General features: G+C 40.1%; 1 protein-coding gene across 3 annotated transcripts in view; it reads right to left on the bottom strand.

The window, feature by feature from the left end:
- The window catches only part of NCK1 (NCK adaptor protein 1), a 76,367-nt gene that overhangs the window by 29,433 nt on the left and 31,791 nt on the right, over positions 1-15,143 (bottom strand). The window lies entirely within an intron of this gene.

The raw sequence follows: 15,143 nt of genomic DNA on the forward strand, positions 1-15,143 counted from the left end.
GAAGTATTACAAAAGCACTGAGAACTGAAATACAAAATAAATGCCGCCCAAGCCCAGTCCATCCATGACCGGTGCATACAGCAAACAGATGCAATCAATACAGCAAAGGTTTAGAAACTGAAACTGATATTGGAACTATTGTCCATCAAAACCAAGTAAAAACTGCTCTGAACCTAACCAGACCGACGCCTGCTTAAACAACAGCAAATTCTCCAAAGCATTTTAACAGGATCCAAATTCTCACACCTAAATGTCCAGTATATAACCCCAAATTACCCAACATACCAAGAAGCAAGAAAATTTGGCGGAAAATTGGAAGAAAAGGACAACCAATAGATGCCAACCAATAAATAACCCAGATGTTGGACTTATCAAAAATCTTAAAGTAGCCAATATAATCGTATTCCATTAGTAAAGGTAAACACTCAAATGGAAAAATAAATCTGAGAAGCTGCTATTAAATAGAATCAAATGTAAATGTTAGAATTAAAAAATCACAATATTTGAAATAAAAACTTCACTGGATAGAACGCAGAATCAAGATGGCAGATGTATTCATTTTCTATGACTGCTGTAACACACTGGGTGGTTTAAAAAAACCAGAAATTTATTCTGTCACAGATCTGAAGGTCTCAATCAAGGATACAATCAAGAAGTCTGAAATCAAGGTGCTGACAGAACTGTACTAGCTCTGAAGGCTCTAGGGAACAACCTGTACTTTGCCTCTTTCAGCTTTTGGCGGCTGTAACATTCCTTGCGGCTGCATCACTCTGGCCCTGTGGTTATAATGCCTCCTCCCCTTCTGTCTCGCAAATCTCCCCCTCCCTCACTCTTATAAGCACACTTGTCATGGGATTTACAGCTTACCAGATAATCCAGGAATTTATCCTCCTCAAAATTCTCAAATTAATCACACCAGTTTATCACATAAGGTAATATTCACAAATTCCAGAGATTAGGAAATGAACATATCTTTTTAAAGGGTCCCATTCAGCAAAATACCACAAAGGGAAAACTATGTAAACCTGAAGACAGATCAATAAAAATTATCCAATCTGAAAAATGGAGAGGGGAAAATATTTTTGAAAAAGAAAAAAACAGGGCTTCAGGGACCAATGAGACAATATCAAAAAAGCTATTCATGTCTTTGGAAACCCTAAAGAAAAGCTATTGGTGCAGAAGAAAACACTTGGAAGAAACAGTAGTTGAAACTTTCCAAAAGTAAGCAAAAGTCAAGAACTTATAGATTTAAGAAAATAAGCAAACCCAAACAGGATAAATTCAAATCATGTCCAAGCCCATCATAATCTAACTGCTAAAAACAATAAATAAAAGAAAAATCTTGAAAGCAGCCAGAGAAAAACAACATATTACATACAAGTTGGTGGTTCTCAGCTGGGGGTTATTTTACATCCCTGGGGATATGTTATAATGTCCAGAGTCATTTTTCTATCATCATTGCGTGGGGTGGGAGTGCTAATGGGTATAGGCTAGAGATACTGCTCAACATCCTATGATAAATGGGATAGGACTCCACAACAAGAAATTATCCTGTCCAAAGTACTAAAGTTGAAAAATCCTGACATAGGGAGCAATTTGAATGAAATGACTTTTCATCAGAAACCATGAACCATATCTTAAAATGCTGGAAGAAAACAACTGAAAATTCAGAATTCTATATTCAGGGAAAATATCCTTCAGGAATGAAATGAAATAAAGATATTCTCAGATGAAGCAAAATAATATCAGTTTGTTGCCAACACCCTAGCTCTAAAAGAAATGGAAAAGAAGTTTCAAGGCTAAAACTAGTTAAAAAAAAAAAAAATTGTATCAGAGGGAAATGAAACTTCAGGAATGATGGAGGAGTAATAAAAATGCGAACTATCTGGGTGAATATAAGAAGACTGATTTTCATCTCTTAAGATCTTCAAAATATACACAGCTCTTGAAAGGGAATATTATAACATTTACATGGAGGAGCTTTCAACCTATATATGTACAATTCATATGACAATCATCATGTAAGTGGATAGGGCAATGGAACCTAAACAGCTGTTAAGGCTTTATGTTCTAGCTTAAGTTGTAAAATATAAACTTAAAAGATATACGAGGAGGTGGGAGGGTGGGGGTGGGGGGAAGAAGGGGTAAAAGTGTTAGTCACTCAATTGCATTCAAGTCAGCAACCCCATGAACTGTAATAGCCCACCAGGCTCCTCTGTCCATAGAATTCTCCAGGTAAAAATACTAGAGCGGGTAGCCATTTCCTTCTCCAGAGGATCTTCCTGACCCACATGGGTTTCTTGCATTGCAGGTAGATTCCTTACCAACTGAGCCACCAGGGAAGTATAATGTTTAATTTAATATACTATATTTATATTTAATAATATGAGGGAAATTAAATATTAAATATATGGTATATTATTTAGAGCATACTACTGAAAAGTCTTTAGAGCAACTACTAAAAAGAGGGACAAAGAAATATAGCCAAAAACTGATACATTAAAACAGATATTTAAAAAATACTCAATCCAAAAGAAGGAAAAGGAAAAATGGGAACAAATAACACAAGAAACAGACAAATATTAAAACTCAAGTGTATCAATAATTATATAAATGACCTACAAGATTAAATTAACAAATAAGACCCAACTGTTACCAAAAATCCAGTTTAAATATGATGCTATACAGATTAAAAGTAAAAGGATCAAGCATGTATTATTTCAAAAGAAAGCTGTAGTGGCTATATTAATATCTAACCACATAGATTTCAGAATGAAAATTACCAGGGGCTTCCCAAGTAGCTCAGAGGCAAAGAATCCACCTGCCAATGCAGGAGATGTGGGTTCGATCCCTGGGTCTGGAAGACACCCTGGAGAAAGTAATGGGAACCCACTCTAATATTCTGTAGATCTGGTAGACAGAGTGCCTGAAGAACTATGGACAGAGATTCGTAACACTGTACAGGACTCAGTGACCAAAACCATCCCAAAGAAAAAGAAATGCAAGAAGGCAAAATGGTTGTGTGAGTAGGCGTTACACAGCTGAGGAAAGAAGAGAAACAAAAAGCAAGGGATTCAGGGAAAGATACCCAACTGAATGCAGACTTCCAGAGAACAGCAGAGATGAAAGAAAGCCTTCTTAAATGAACAGTACAAAGAAGTAGAGGGAAACAACAGAATGGGGAAAACTAGAGATCTCTTCAAGAAAATTGGAAATATCAAGGGAAGGGAACATCTCATGCAAAGATGGGCATGATAAAGGACAGAAACGGTAAGGATCTAACAGAAGTAGAAGTGATTAAAAAGATGTGGCAAGAATACACAGAAGAACTACATAAAACAGGTCTTAATGACCCAGATATCCACAATGATATGGTCACTCACCTAAAGCCTGACATCCTGGTGTCTGAAGTCAAGTGGGGCTTAGAAAGCTGTACCACAAACCACGCTAATGGAGGTGATAGAATTCCAGCTGAGCCATTTCAAACCCTAAAAGATGATGATGTTAAAGTGTTTCACTCAACACGTCAGCAAATTTGGAAAACCCAGCAGTGGCCACAGGACTGGAAAAGGTCAGTTTTCATTCCAATCCCAAAGAAAGGCAATGCCAAAGAATGTACAAACTACCATACAACTGTGCTTATTTCACATGCTAGTAAGGTTATGCTCAAAATCCTTCAAGCTAGGATTCAACAGTACATGAACTGAGAAATTCCAGATGTACAAGCTAGATTTCAAAGAGACAGAGGAACCAGAGATCAAACTGCCAACATTCACTGGCTCACAGAGAAAGCAAAGGAATTCCAGAAAAACATCTACTTCTGCTTCACTGACTATGCCAAACAAACTACGGAAAATTCTTAAAGACATGGGAATACCAGACCATCTTACCTGTCTCCTGAGAAACCCATATGCAGGTCAAGAAGCAACAGTTACAACCAGACACAGAACAACAGACTGGTTCAAAATTGGGAAAGGAGTAAGACATGGCTGTATACTGACACCCTACTTATTTAACTTACATGCAGAGTACATCAAGTAAAATGCTGCGCTGGATGAATCACAAGCTGGAATCAAGACTGCTGGGAGAAGTATCAATAACCTCAGATATGTAGATAATACCACTCTAATGGCAAACAGCAAAAAGGAACTAAAGAGCCTCTTGATCAGAGTGAAAGAAAAGAGTTTAAAAAGCTGGCTTAAAACACAACATTCAAAAAACGAAGATCATGGCATCCAGTCCCATCACTGCATGACAAATAGATGGGGAAACAATGGAAACAGTGACACAGTTTATTTTCTTGGGCTCCACACAAAATCACTATGAATGGTGACTGCAGCCATGAAATTAAGACGCTTGCTCCTTGGGAAAAAAGCTATGACAAACCTTCACAGCATAGTAAAAAGCAAAGACGTCACTTTGCCTGTACAAAGGTCTGTACAGGCAAAGCTATAGTTTTTCCAGTCATGTGTGGATGTGAGAGTTGGACCATAAAGAAGGCTGAGTGCCGAAGAACTGATTCCTTCCAACTGTGGTGCTGGGGAAGACTCTTGAGAGTCCCTTGGACTGATGGCAAGATTAAACCAGTCAATTCTAAAAGAAATCAACCCTGAATATTCACTGGAAGAATTGATGATGAAGCTGAAGCTCCAATAGTTTGGCCACTTGATGTGAAGAGCTGGAAAAGTCCCTGATGCTGGGAAAAGACTGAAGGCAAAAGGAGAAGAGGGTGGCAGAGGATGAGCTGGTTAGATAGCATCACTGACTCAATGGATATAAATCTGAGCAAACTTCAGGAGATGGTGAAGGAAGGAAAGCCGGGCGTGCTACAGTCCATGGGGTCGCAAAGACTTGGACACCACTCAGCAACTGAACAACAGCAAACAAGAGTTCCAAAGTACATGAAGCTAAAACTACTAAAACGGAAAGAAGTAAAGAAATTCACCATTCTTCTTGGGGACTGTAACACTACTCTTGATAATACATAAAACAAGTAGACAGAAAAGCAGCAAAGATACAAACGATCTAAACATCAGCCCTCTGAATCTAATTGAAAACTATACTCAACACAATATATGCACAAATCTTTCAAGTACACCAAAACAGACCATATTCTGGACCATAAAGCAAACCTTAATAAGTGTAAAATAACTGAAATCACATAGCATATGTTCTCTGACCATGAAGGAATTAAACTAGAAATTAGGAACAGAAAGGAACTGGAAAAATCTCTAAATATTTGGAAATTAAACAATAATTCTAAATAATTCATGCACCAAAGGGTCTTCTCAAAAGAAACTAGAAAATATTTTTAACTGAATGAATATGAAAACACAACAATGAAAATTTGCTGGATGAAGCTAAAGCACTGCTTGGAAGAAAATTTACAGCATTAAAATGCTATTATAAGATGTATGAAAGGAAGATCTCAAATCAGTAATGTACGCTTCCTTGGTGGCTCAGATGGTAAAGCGTCTGCCTGCAGTGTGGGAGACCCGGGTTCGATCCCTGGGTTGGGAAGATCCCCTGGAGAAGGAAATGGCAACCCACTCTAGTACTCTTGCCTGGAAAATTCCATGGACTGAGGAGCCTGGTAGACTACAGTCCATGGGGTCCCAAAGAGTCAGACACGACTGAGAGACTTCACTTCACGCTTCCACCCTAAGAAACTAGAAAAAGAAGAACACACTAAACCCAAAGGAAACAGAACTTAATAATGATCAGAAATCAATGAAACTGAAACAAAACATAAATGAATGTGGGAGACTTGAGTTCAATCCCTGTATCAGGAAGATCCCCCTGGAGGAGGAAATGGAAACTGACTCTTATATTCTTATCTAGAGAATCCCATGGACAGAGGAGTCTGGCGGGCTACAGTCCATGAGGTCACAAAGAGTTAGATACAACTGAGTGACTAACACTTACTTACTCACTCTGAAACCAAAAGGATGTTCTTTGAAATGATCAATAAAATCGCCCTCTCTCTAGCAAGAATGACCAAGAAGACAACTTGTTCGTGTCTTATTGTTCAGTGGAAGGTAGAACTTTTGAGGATGAAATTGAACTATTTGGCTGATGCTATTTCCAAACAACGTGCAGAAGCAGCAGTATAGCTTCCCTTGAATGCTAATACTAAAATGCAAGTAGAGAAATAAAGATAGAAATTTTTATAGAAATAAAGATTACCACTTGACTTGTTCTCTTGTCAAGTGGTAAACAGAAATTTAAATGTTAAGTTGAAAAACTCTCTGCCTATATATACTGGAAAAAATGAGAAAGCACTATGTTCAGAACAGAACACTAAGGTTGTGGCCAAGGACCCCTTGATAAAGAGATTAGTACGGTTGTGAAATTAGACTTAATTAGACACCCAAGCAGGAAACAGCCAATCTGAACTGGAAGAAGAAGAAAGATTGTCAGTTTTCTTAGAAGACTTATACATGGTGGGACCACAAACCTATTCAGTTGGGAACTTGGGATATTCTTCAAGACAAGAGAACAAAGACCCTAAAGGCAACTCTGAAATCATGAAGGCTGCCTCCCCAGTTTCCAAAGAGGAGGCTATTACCTGGGTTTCAACAGGCCTGACAAAGACTCCCAGCCCAAAGCCATGGGGGCCAGGCCAGTAGAACCACTAGTATGTGAGGTTTCATACACTAAATTATCCTTGAATAATAAATGCTTTGCCACTGATTATTAAATTAATATATTTTATTAAATGTTAAATATTTAATATTTAAATGGGCAATTTTTAAAAATATTCTTTTTTCTTTCTGGCCACATTGTACAGTATGTGGGATCTTAGTTCCCAACCAGGGATTGAACCTGTTGCCCCCAGCACTAGAAGCATGGAATCTTAACCACTGGACCACCAGGAAGTTCCAGAATAGACAAAATATTTGAACAGATACTTCACCAAAGAAGACATAGAGAGAGCATATAAGCACAGGAAAAGATCTTCAATATCATTAGTTATTACAGAAATGCAAATTAAACCCACAAAACACTATCACTACACAGCTATTAAATGGCTTAACAAGAGAAAGGAGGTAAGGAAGGAAGGAAGGAAAGAAAGGGAAAAAGGGAGCAAGGAAAGCAAGTGAATCAGAGGAGAAAGAAGGAAACACAAAAACTGACGATAATCGGTGTGAATGAGGCTGCAGAGCAGCCTGAATCCATACACTGCTTGTTGGAATGCAAAACAGCACAGCCACTATGGAGAACGGTCTGGCAGCTTCTTACAGAATTAAACATAACTTACGTAGGACACAGCTATCTCACCGAGTCAGACTCAAAAGGCTACATATGACCTTCTGGAAAAGGCAAAACTACTGTGAACAGAGACTAGATCAGTGGCTTTCACAAGTTAATGGTGGGAAGAAAGTATGACTACAAAGCAAGGAGGAAATTTTTTTTCTTGAGCAGATGAAGGAACTGTTCTGTACCAACACCGTGGTGTTACATCACTGTGATTACATCACTCCAAGTGTCAAATCTCATTTATACCCCAAAGTGTGAATCCTACTGTACAGCAGAAAACATTCGTTGGTTGACCTTAAATCTAACTATTTTTACTCATATATGGTATTGTATCATCACTCAATATACATTCACCAAGTTTTGCAGATCTTCCAAATGCTGACATCTTTATAACACTGCATTTCAAGCAGTCTCTAGTAATTTCAGAGTGGAAACAGAAACTGAACATCTCAGTCTAATGAAAACAGTTTGGGCTTTAGGAACTCCCTAAAAGGTCCACTTCAGCAACGGTGTTGTTGTTGTTACTGTTGTTCAGCTGCTAAGTCATGTCTGACTCTTTGTGACCCCACAGACTGTAGCCCATCAGGCTCCTCTGGGTTCTTTGCCACTGAGCCACCAGGGAAGCCCCTTTAAAGAACTGCTTATCTAAATGCGGGAATAACATCAAGCCAAACACCTAAAATTAAGTTCTTCCCAACCTACTTTTATAAATTCATTCAGTTCAGTTCAGTTCAGTCACTCAGTTGTGTCTGACTCTTTGCAACCTCATGAATCGCAGCACGCCAGGCCTCCCTGTCCATCACCAACTCCCGGAGTCCACCCAAACTCATGTCCATCGAGTCGGTGATGCCATCCAACCATCTCATCCTGTTGTCCCCTTCTCCTCCTGCCCCCAATCCCTCCCAGCATCAGAGTCTTTTCCAATGAGTCAACTCTTCGCATGAGGTGGCCAAAGTACTGGAGTTTCAGCTTTAGCATCAGTCCTTCCAATGAACACCCAGGACTGATCTCCTTTAGGATGGACTGGTTGGATCTCCTTGCAGTCCAACGGACTCTCAAGAGTATTCTCCAACACCACAGTTCAAAAGCATCAATTCTTCAGTGCTCAGCTTTCTTTATAGTCCAACTTTCACATCCATACATATTAATGACACTAAGTCATGTTAACAATCATCTTCATATTGTGCAGGATATGTATACAATGAGAACGGGTAATGTTTGCTACATATGTTTGAGTGCTCAGTCACTTCAGTAGTACCCGATCTTTGCAACCCCGTGGACAGTGGCTTGCCAGGCTCCTCTGTCCATGAGATTCTACAGGCAAGAATACTGGAGTGGGTTGCCGTGCCCTCCTCCAGGGGGTCTTCTGGGCCCAGGGACTGAACCCGTGTCTCCAGCACAGGCAGGCGGATTCTTTACCACTAGCGCCACCTGGGAAGCGTCTTGCTACGTATACAGACCATTTGGGGGAAGCCAGTTATTATATTCCAAGGAAAAAGTAAAGAACCAGCTAGCGACTGAAGTGACTTAGCAGCAGCAGCAGTGATTCTAGAGGGAAATCTCCCATGCTAATACAAATGCAATTTTAGAAATCTACTGTACTTTAGTACATAACTTGACAACTTCCTGTTTCTGATAAAAATCAGCGGAGTGACAATACCCAAGTGACTAGCTCCGGAAGTTAGGTTGGGCTACAGATCTCTCAGTAAACAATGAAGAAGGGGAAATCCCCAAATAACTAACTTCAATGTGCTCATCCTGAAAGACTCCCAGTATGTCTAGGGGGGTTACTGGAATGATACCCTTTTCCCAACAGATTAAAACCTGAGAACATGTATACTCAGAGTAACCATCACCACGTGGAACCTGGCAATGAAGCTGAGAGGCAAACAAAGATTAGATTTCATTTTTTTTAGCCTCTAAACTTAATCATCCTTTATCTAGAATCTATCTCTGAATTTTTCATTTCACAAGCAAAAAAGTACCTTTCTGTTACAAACAAACTAAAAGGGTCACATACAAGAATGACAGGCATCCGAACTGACTGGGGAAAAAAAGTGTCAAATTTAAAAGAGAGAAGAATAGTATAAGAAGACTTCAGATGGAAGAAAAATGAAAAAACAAGAATATAAAAAGCTAGACGAGGATTAAGGAAACTCTAACATTAGCAAGTACAGATAATTTCAGATGTAACAATTTCGTGTGTATGTGTGCCTGTACATAGAAACCCTTTGCAATGGGTGAATGAAAGCTAACACTGAACACTATGTGGTGCTTATAAACAAGCTTTCACTTGTAAACATTTACCAGGCTTTTTTTTTTTTTTTTTGAGGTCCTACTGTGTGTCGAGCACAGTGTCAGTGAACCAGCTTACAAAACTAAAGCTGTCCTGGAAGAGCTTACAGACTAGTGGGCAAAGTTTTACTTCTTGTTACTATTATTTTACCTATAATGCTGACTTATCTTAAACACATTTCACTTCCGATCAGCTTCACAAACTATGCCAACTGCATGCATAAATTAGGTCCAGTGTGTTGCTACTGTTTATACATTTATCTGGGCTTCCATGGTGACTTAGCCTCTCTTTTCACTTTATAAACTCTCAGCTGCCAGAACACACCTATTTTAAAATGTAATATAAAAACATATGGTCTGCCTTGAATTCTAAAGGCCTAAAAAACAAAATGGGAAATAGATGGGGAAAGAGTGGAAACAGTGTCAGACTTAATTTTGGGGGGCTCCAAAATCACTGCAGATGGTGACTGTAGCCATGAAATTAAAAGACCCTTACTCCTTGGAAGAAAAGTTATGACCAACCTAGATAGCATTTTCAAAAGCAGAGACTTTACTTTGCCAACAAAGGTCCATCTAGTCAAGGCTATGGTTTTTCCAGTGGTCATGTATAGATGTGAGAGTTGGACTGTGAAGAAAGCTGAGCGCCGAAGAATTGATGCTTTTGAACTGTGGTGTTGGAGAAGACTCTTGAGAGTCCCGTGGACTGCAAGGAGATCCAACCAGTCCATTCTAAAGGAGATCAATCCTGGGTGTTCATGGGAAGGACTGACGCTAAAGCTGAAACTCCAATACTCTGGCCACCTCATGCGAAGAGTTGACTCATTGGAAAAGGCTCTGATGCTGGGAGGGATTGGGGGCAGGAGGAGAAGGGGACGACAGAGGATGAGATGGCTGGATGGTATCACTGACTCGATGGACGTCAGTTTGAGTGAACTCCGGGAGATGGTGATGGACAGGGAGGCCTGGTGTGCTGCGACTCATGGGGTCACAAAGAGTTAGACACGACTGAGCGACTGAACTGAACTGAACTGAAAAAAACAAAAACTATAATGGTCCTAAGAAGCCAAGCTTGGTATCAGGTTAAAACAGGACAGATCCAGAAGATTCTTAATAGTTCTAAGAGGCTGTACATTCTGGCTTCATTCTCCTCACACAGGGTAATGTGAAAAAGGAAACTACTAAAAGTTGGAGGAGAGCTTTTCTACTCCATGAGTCATCCATCCTGGAAGTGCAGGTAAATACAAACATGGAAGGAGGCATTTTACTCAGCCTTGTCTGCCTCTAACCCCTAACTGCTGGGGGAAAGGACTCTCAAAAAGAAACATGTTCTTTTTCCAAGAAGAATGGAGCTGAACTAGGTAACTGCTGCTGCTGCTGCTGCTAAGTTGCTTCAGTCATGTGTCCGACTGACTCTGTGCGACGCCACAGACGGCAGCCCACCAGGCTCCTCAGTCCCTGGGATTCTCCAGGCAAGAACACTGGAGTGGGTTGCCATTTCCTTCTCCAATGCATGAAAGTGAAAAGTTAAAGTGAAGTCGTTCAGTCGTGTCTGACTCTTCAAAACCCCATGGACTGCAGCCTACCAGGTGACTCCACCCTCAAAAAACAAAAAAGGAGTCAGAAAGAGACCAGTTTTACTTGACTATGACAGTAAAACACCTGATTTATCTTATGTCTTTTTTACAATTATCTCTAAACTTCCTCCACATTGGTATGTGCGCTGTAACGCAGAAGAAATGAGGATTGTCTTTAGATTCTCTAACTCTGCAGCCAAGCTTGAGAGAATCCCAGGTGGCTGTGTAGGTGAACACAACTTTAGAAGCACAAAGGAAAATCTCTCTGATTCAAGGGAAAAAGAATAGGAAACAGTCCAAGCCTGACAACAGTACACCCTACACTGCTCTCAGAGAGTGAAGCAATGTTCTGCGAGTGCTCACCAACTGTTAGATAACTGCGTACAGAAGGCTAGGTCTTAAGGGACAATTCTCTTCTATCATCACGCCACCTAGCTTCCTCAGCCTTCCCTAATGTGTTGGGCTGGGAGGTACCTCTTAGTCTTATTTGACATTTTGAATCACGTTCATATATTACACTGACAAATAAGGATCTTGCAAGTGCAAGGTCTGCACCTAAGAATGAGGACTTCCCTCAATTCTGTATCCTAGGTGACTTAGTTGCTTGTAGTTCCAGTCCTGCTTGACTGCCCTGTGAATAAAACATGCTTATGATGCATTCAATTTCCTTTTTAACCACACACTTGGGTTCTAAACATTGCTCAGTCACTCACTAGCTATGACTCAGGGAATGTCACATCAACCTCCAGGAAACTCCATTTCCTTATGTGTAAAACAAGGGGATTGAATAAGATAAAATCAAAAAGTCTTTTTTTGAGTATCAACATTACAATCTAAGTTTCCCCTTAAATTTTATGGCCTAAACAAGACCATATTCATCTTGTTTTTTTAATTTTTTTTTCATTATATTAACCACCTCACTATTCCACTCCTTACTCTTTAGTATACTCTAATTATTGTACATCTTAAAAGTGTCACTTGAAGTTGTACATATTTCCAAAAGAATATGGAACACACAGCACAGGGGAATGTACGGTATAAATAAGGTTTAGATTGCATCATCACTTTTACCATATTTATGGTAAAATTTACCAACCATATTCTCCTGACATACACCAAACTCGAGGTCACCTGAAATTCCAGCCTATTCAACATGCAATTAATCATAACATTTGGGCATCTTTCACATTAACTGTTGTACTTAATTCTACTTTCCCCTCTAGGGCTCCATGTGTAATTTTCATTCAAAAATAGATTTAGGACTTCACTCAGAGGTCATCTCACATTTGCCAGAATGGCTATTAACAAAAGGACAAATAAGTACTGGTGAAGATGTGGAGAAAATGGAAGCCTTATGCACTTGTTGGTGGAAATGTAAATTGGTACAGCCACTACAGAAAACAGGATCAAGGTTCCTCAAAAACCTACAAATAGAACTACTATATGACCCAGCATTCTGACTACTGGGTATTTACCTCAAGTAAATCAAAACACTGACTTAGAAAGATATATGCATCTCTATGTTGACTGAAGCATTATTTACAATCATGAAAGATGATGCTGTGAAAGTGCTGCACTCAATATGCCAGCAAATTGGGAAAACTCAGCAGTGGCCACAGGACTGGAAAAGGTCAGTTTTCATTTCAATCCCAAAGAAAGGCAATGCCAGAGAATGCTCAAACTACCGCACAATTGCACTCATCTCACACGCTAGTAAAGTAATGCTCAAAATTCTCCAAGCCAGGCTTCAGCAATACGTGAACCATGAACTTCCTGATGTTTAAGCTGGTTTTAGAAAAGGCAGAGGAACCAGAGATCAAATTGTCAACATCCACCGGATCATCAAAAAAGCAAGAGAGTTCCAGAAAAACATCTATTTCTGCTTTACTGACTATGCCAAAGCCTTTGACTGTGTGGATCACAATAAACTGTGGAAAATTCTTCAAGAGATGGGAATACCAGACCACCTGACTTGCCTCTTGAGAAATCTGTAGGCAGGTCAGGAAGCAACAGTTAGACTGGACATGGAACATCAGACTGGTTCCAAATAGGAAAAGGAGTATGTCAAGGCTGTATATTGTCACCCTGTTTATTTAACTTATATGCAGAGTACATCATGAGAAATGCTGGACTGGAAGAAACACAAGCTGGAATCAAGATTGCCAGGAGAAATATCAATCACCTCAGAAATGCAGATGACACCATCCTTATGGCAGACAGTGAAAAGGAACTCAAAAGCCTCTTGATGAAAGTGAAAAGTGGAGAGTGAAAAAGTTGGCTTAAAGCTCAACATTCAGAAAACGAAGATTATGGCATCCGGTCCCATCACTTCATGGGAAATAGATGGGGAAAGAGTGGAAACAGTGTCAGACTTAATTTTGGGGGGCTCCAAAATCACTGCAGATGGTGACTGTAGCCATGAAATTAAAAGACCCTTACTCCTTGGAAGAAAAGTTATGACCAACCTAGATAGCATTTTCAAAAGCAGAGACATTACTTTGCCAACAAAGGTCCGTCTAGTCAAGGCTATGGTTTTTCCTGTGGTCATGTATGGATGTGAGAGTTGGACTGTGAAGAAGGCTGAGCGCCAAAGAATTGATGCTTTTGAACTGTGGTGTTGGAGAAGACTCTTGAGAGTCCCTTGGACTGCAAGGAGATCCAACCAGTCCATTCTGAAGGAGATCAGCCCTGGGATTTTTTTGGAAGGAATGATGCTGAAGCAGAAACTCCAGTACTTTGGCCACCTCATGCGAAGAGTTGACTCATTGGAAAAGACTCTGATGCTGGGAGGGATTGGGGGCAGGAGGAGAAGGGAACGACAGAGGATGAGATGGTTGGATGCCATCACTGACTCGATGGTCTTGAGTCTGGGTAAACTCCGGGAGTTGGTGATGGATAGGCAGGCCTGGTGTGCTGCGATTCATGGGGTCACAAAGAGTCGGACATGACTGAGCGACTGAACTGAACTGAACTGAAGACATGGAAACAAACTAAGTGACCAACAGGTGAGTGGATAAAGAAGATGTGGTATATATGTATGTGTACACACACATACACCACAATATTACTCAGCCATATAAAAGATGAAATCTTGCATTTGCAGCAATATGGATGGACCTAAGAGGGTACAATGCTAAGGGAAGTAAGTCAGACAGAGAAGGACAAATACTGAATGATTTCACTTATATGCAGACTCTAGAAAACAAAGGCAATGGCACCCCACTCCAGTACTCTTGCCTGGAAAATCCCATGGATGGAGGAGCCTGGCGGGCTACAGTCCATGGGGTCGAGAAGAGTCGGACACGGCTGAGCGACTTCACTTTCACTTTTCACTTTCATGCATTGGAGAAGGAAATGGCAACCCACTCCAGTGTTCTTGCCTGGAGAATCCCAGGGACGGGGGAGCCTGGTGGGCTGCCGTCTATGGGGTCGCACAGAGTCGGACACGACTGAAGTGACTTAGCAGCAGTAGCAGCAGCAGAAAACAAAGGAACCAACATAACAACAGAAAGATACAGAAAGCAAACAGGTGGTTGCCAGAGGGGAGGGGTGGGGGGAACAGGAGAAATAAGTGGGGGAGATTAAGAGGTATATAAACTCTCAGTTACAAAATAAATGAGTCACAGATATGAAATATACAGTATAGGAAATATGTCAATAATTAGTGTAATATCTGGCTATGGTGGTGGATGACAATGACTTATCATGATCATTTTGAAATATACAAAAATATGAATCACTATGCTGTGTATCAGAGACATATAGTGTTGCAGGTCAATTATACTTCAAAAACAAACAAATTCATAGAAAAAGAGACCAGTTTTATAACTATCAGAGGGGTTCGGGGAGAGGGAATTGGATGAAGGCAATCAAAAATTACAAACTTTCAGTTACAAGATAAATAAATACTAGGGATATAATGTAAAACATGATAAAGATAATTAACTCTGCTGCAAGTTACAGATGAACACTGTTAAGAGAATAAATCTAAGAGCTCTCATCACAAGGAAAATT

This window comes from Bos javanicus, chromosome 1, assembly GCF_032452875.1.
Source record: "Bos javanicus breed banteng chromosome 1, ARS-OSU_banteng_1.0, whole genome shotgun sequence".
Taxonomy (NCBI): Eukaryota; Metazoa; Chordata; class Mammalia; order Artiodactyla; family Bovidae; genus Bos; species Bos javanicus.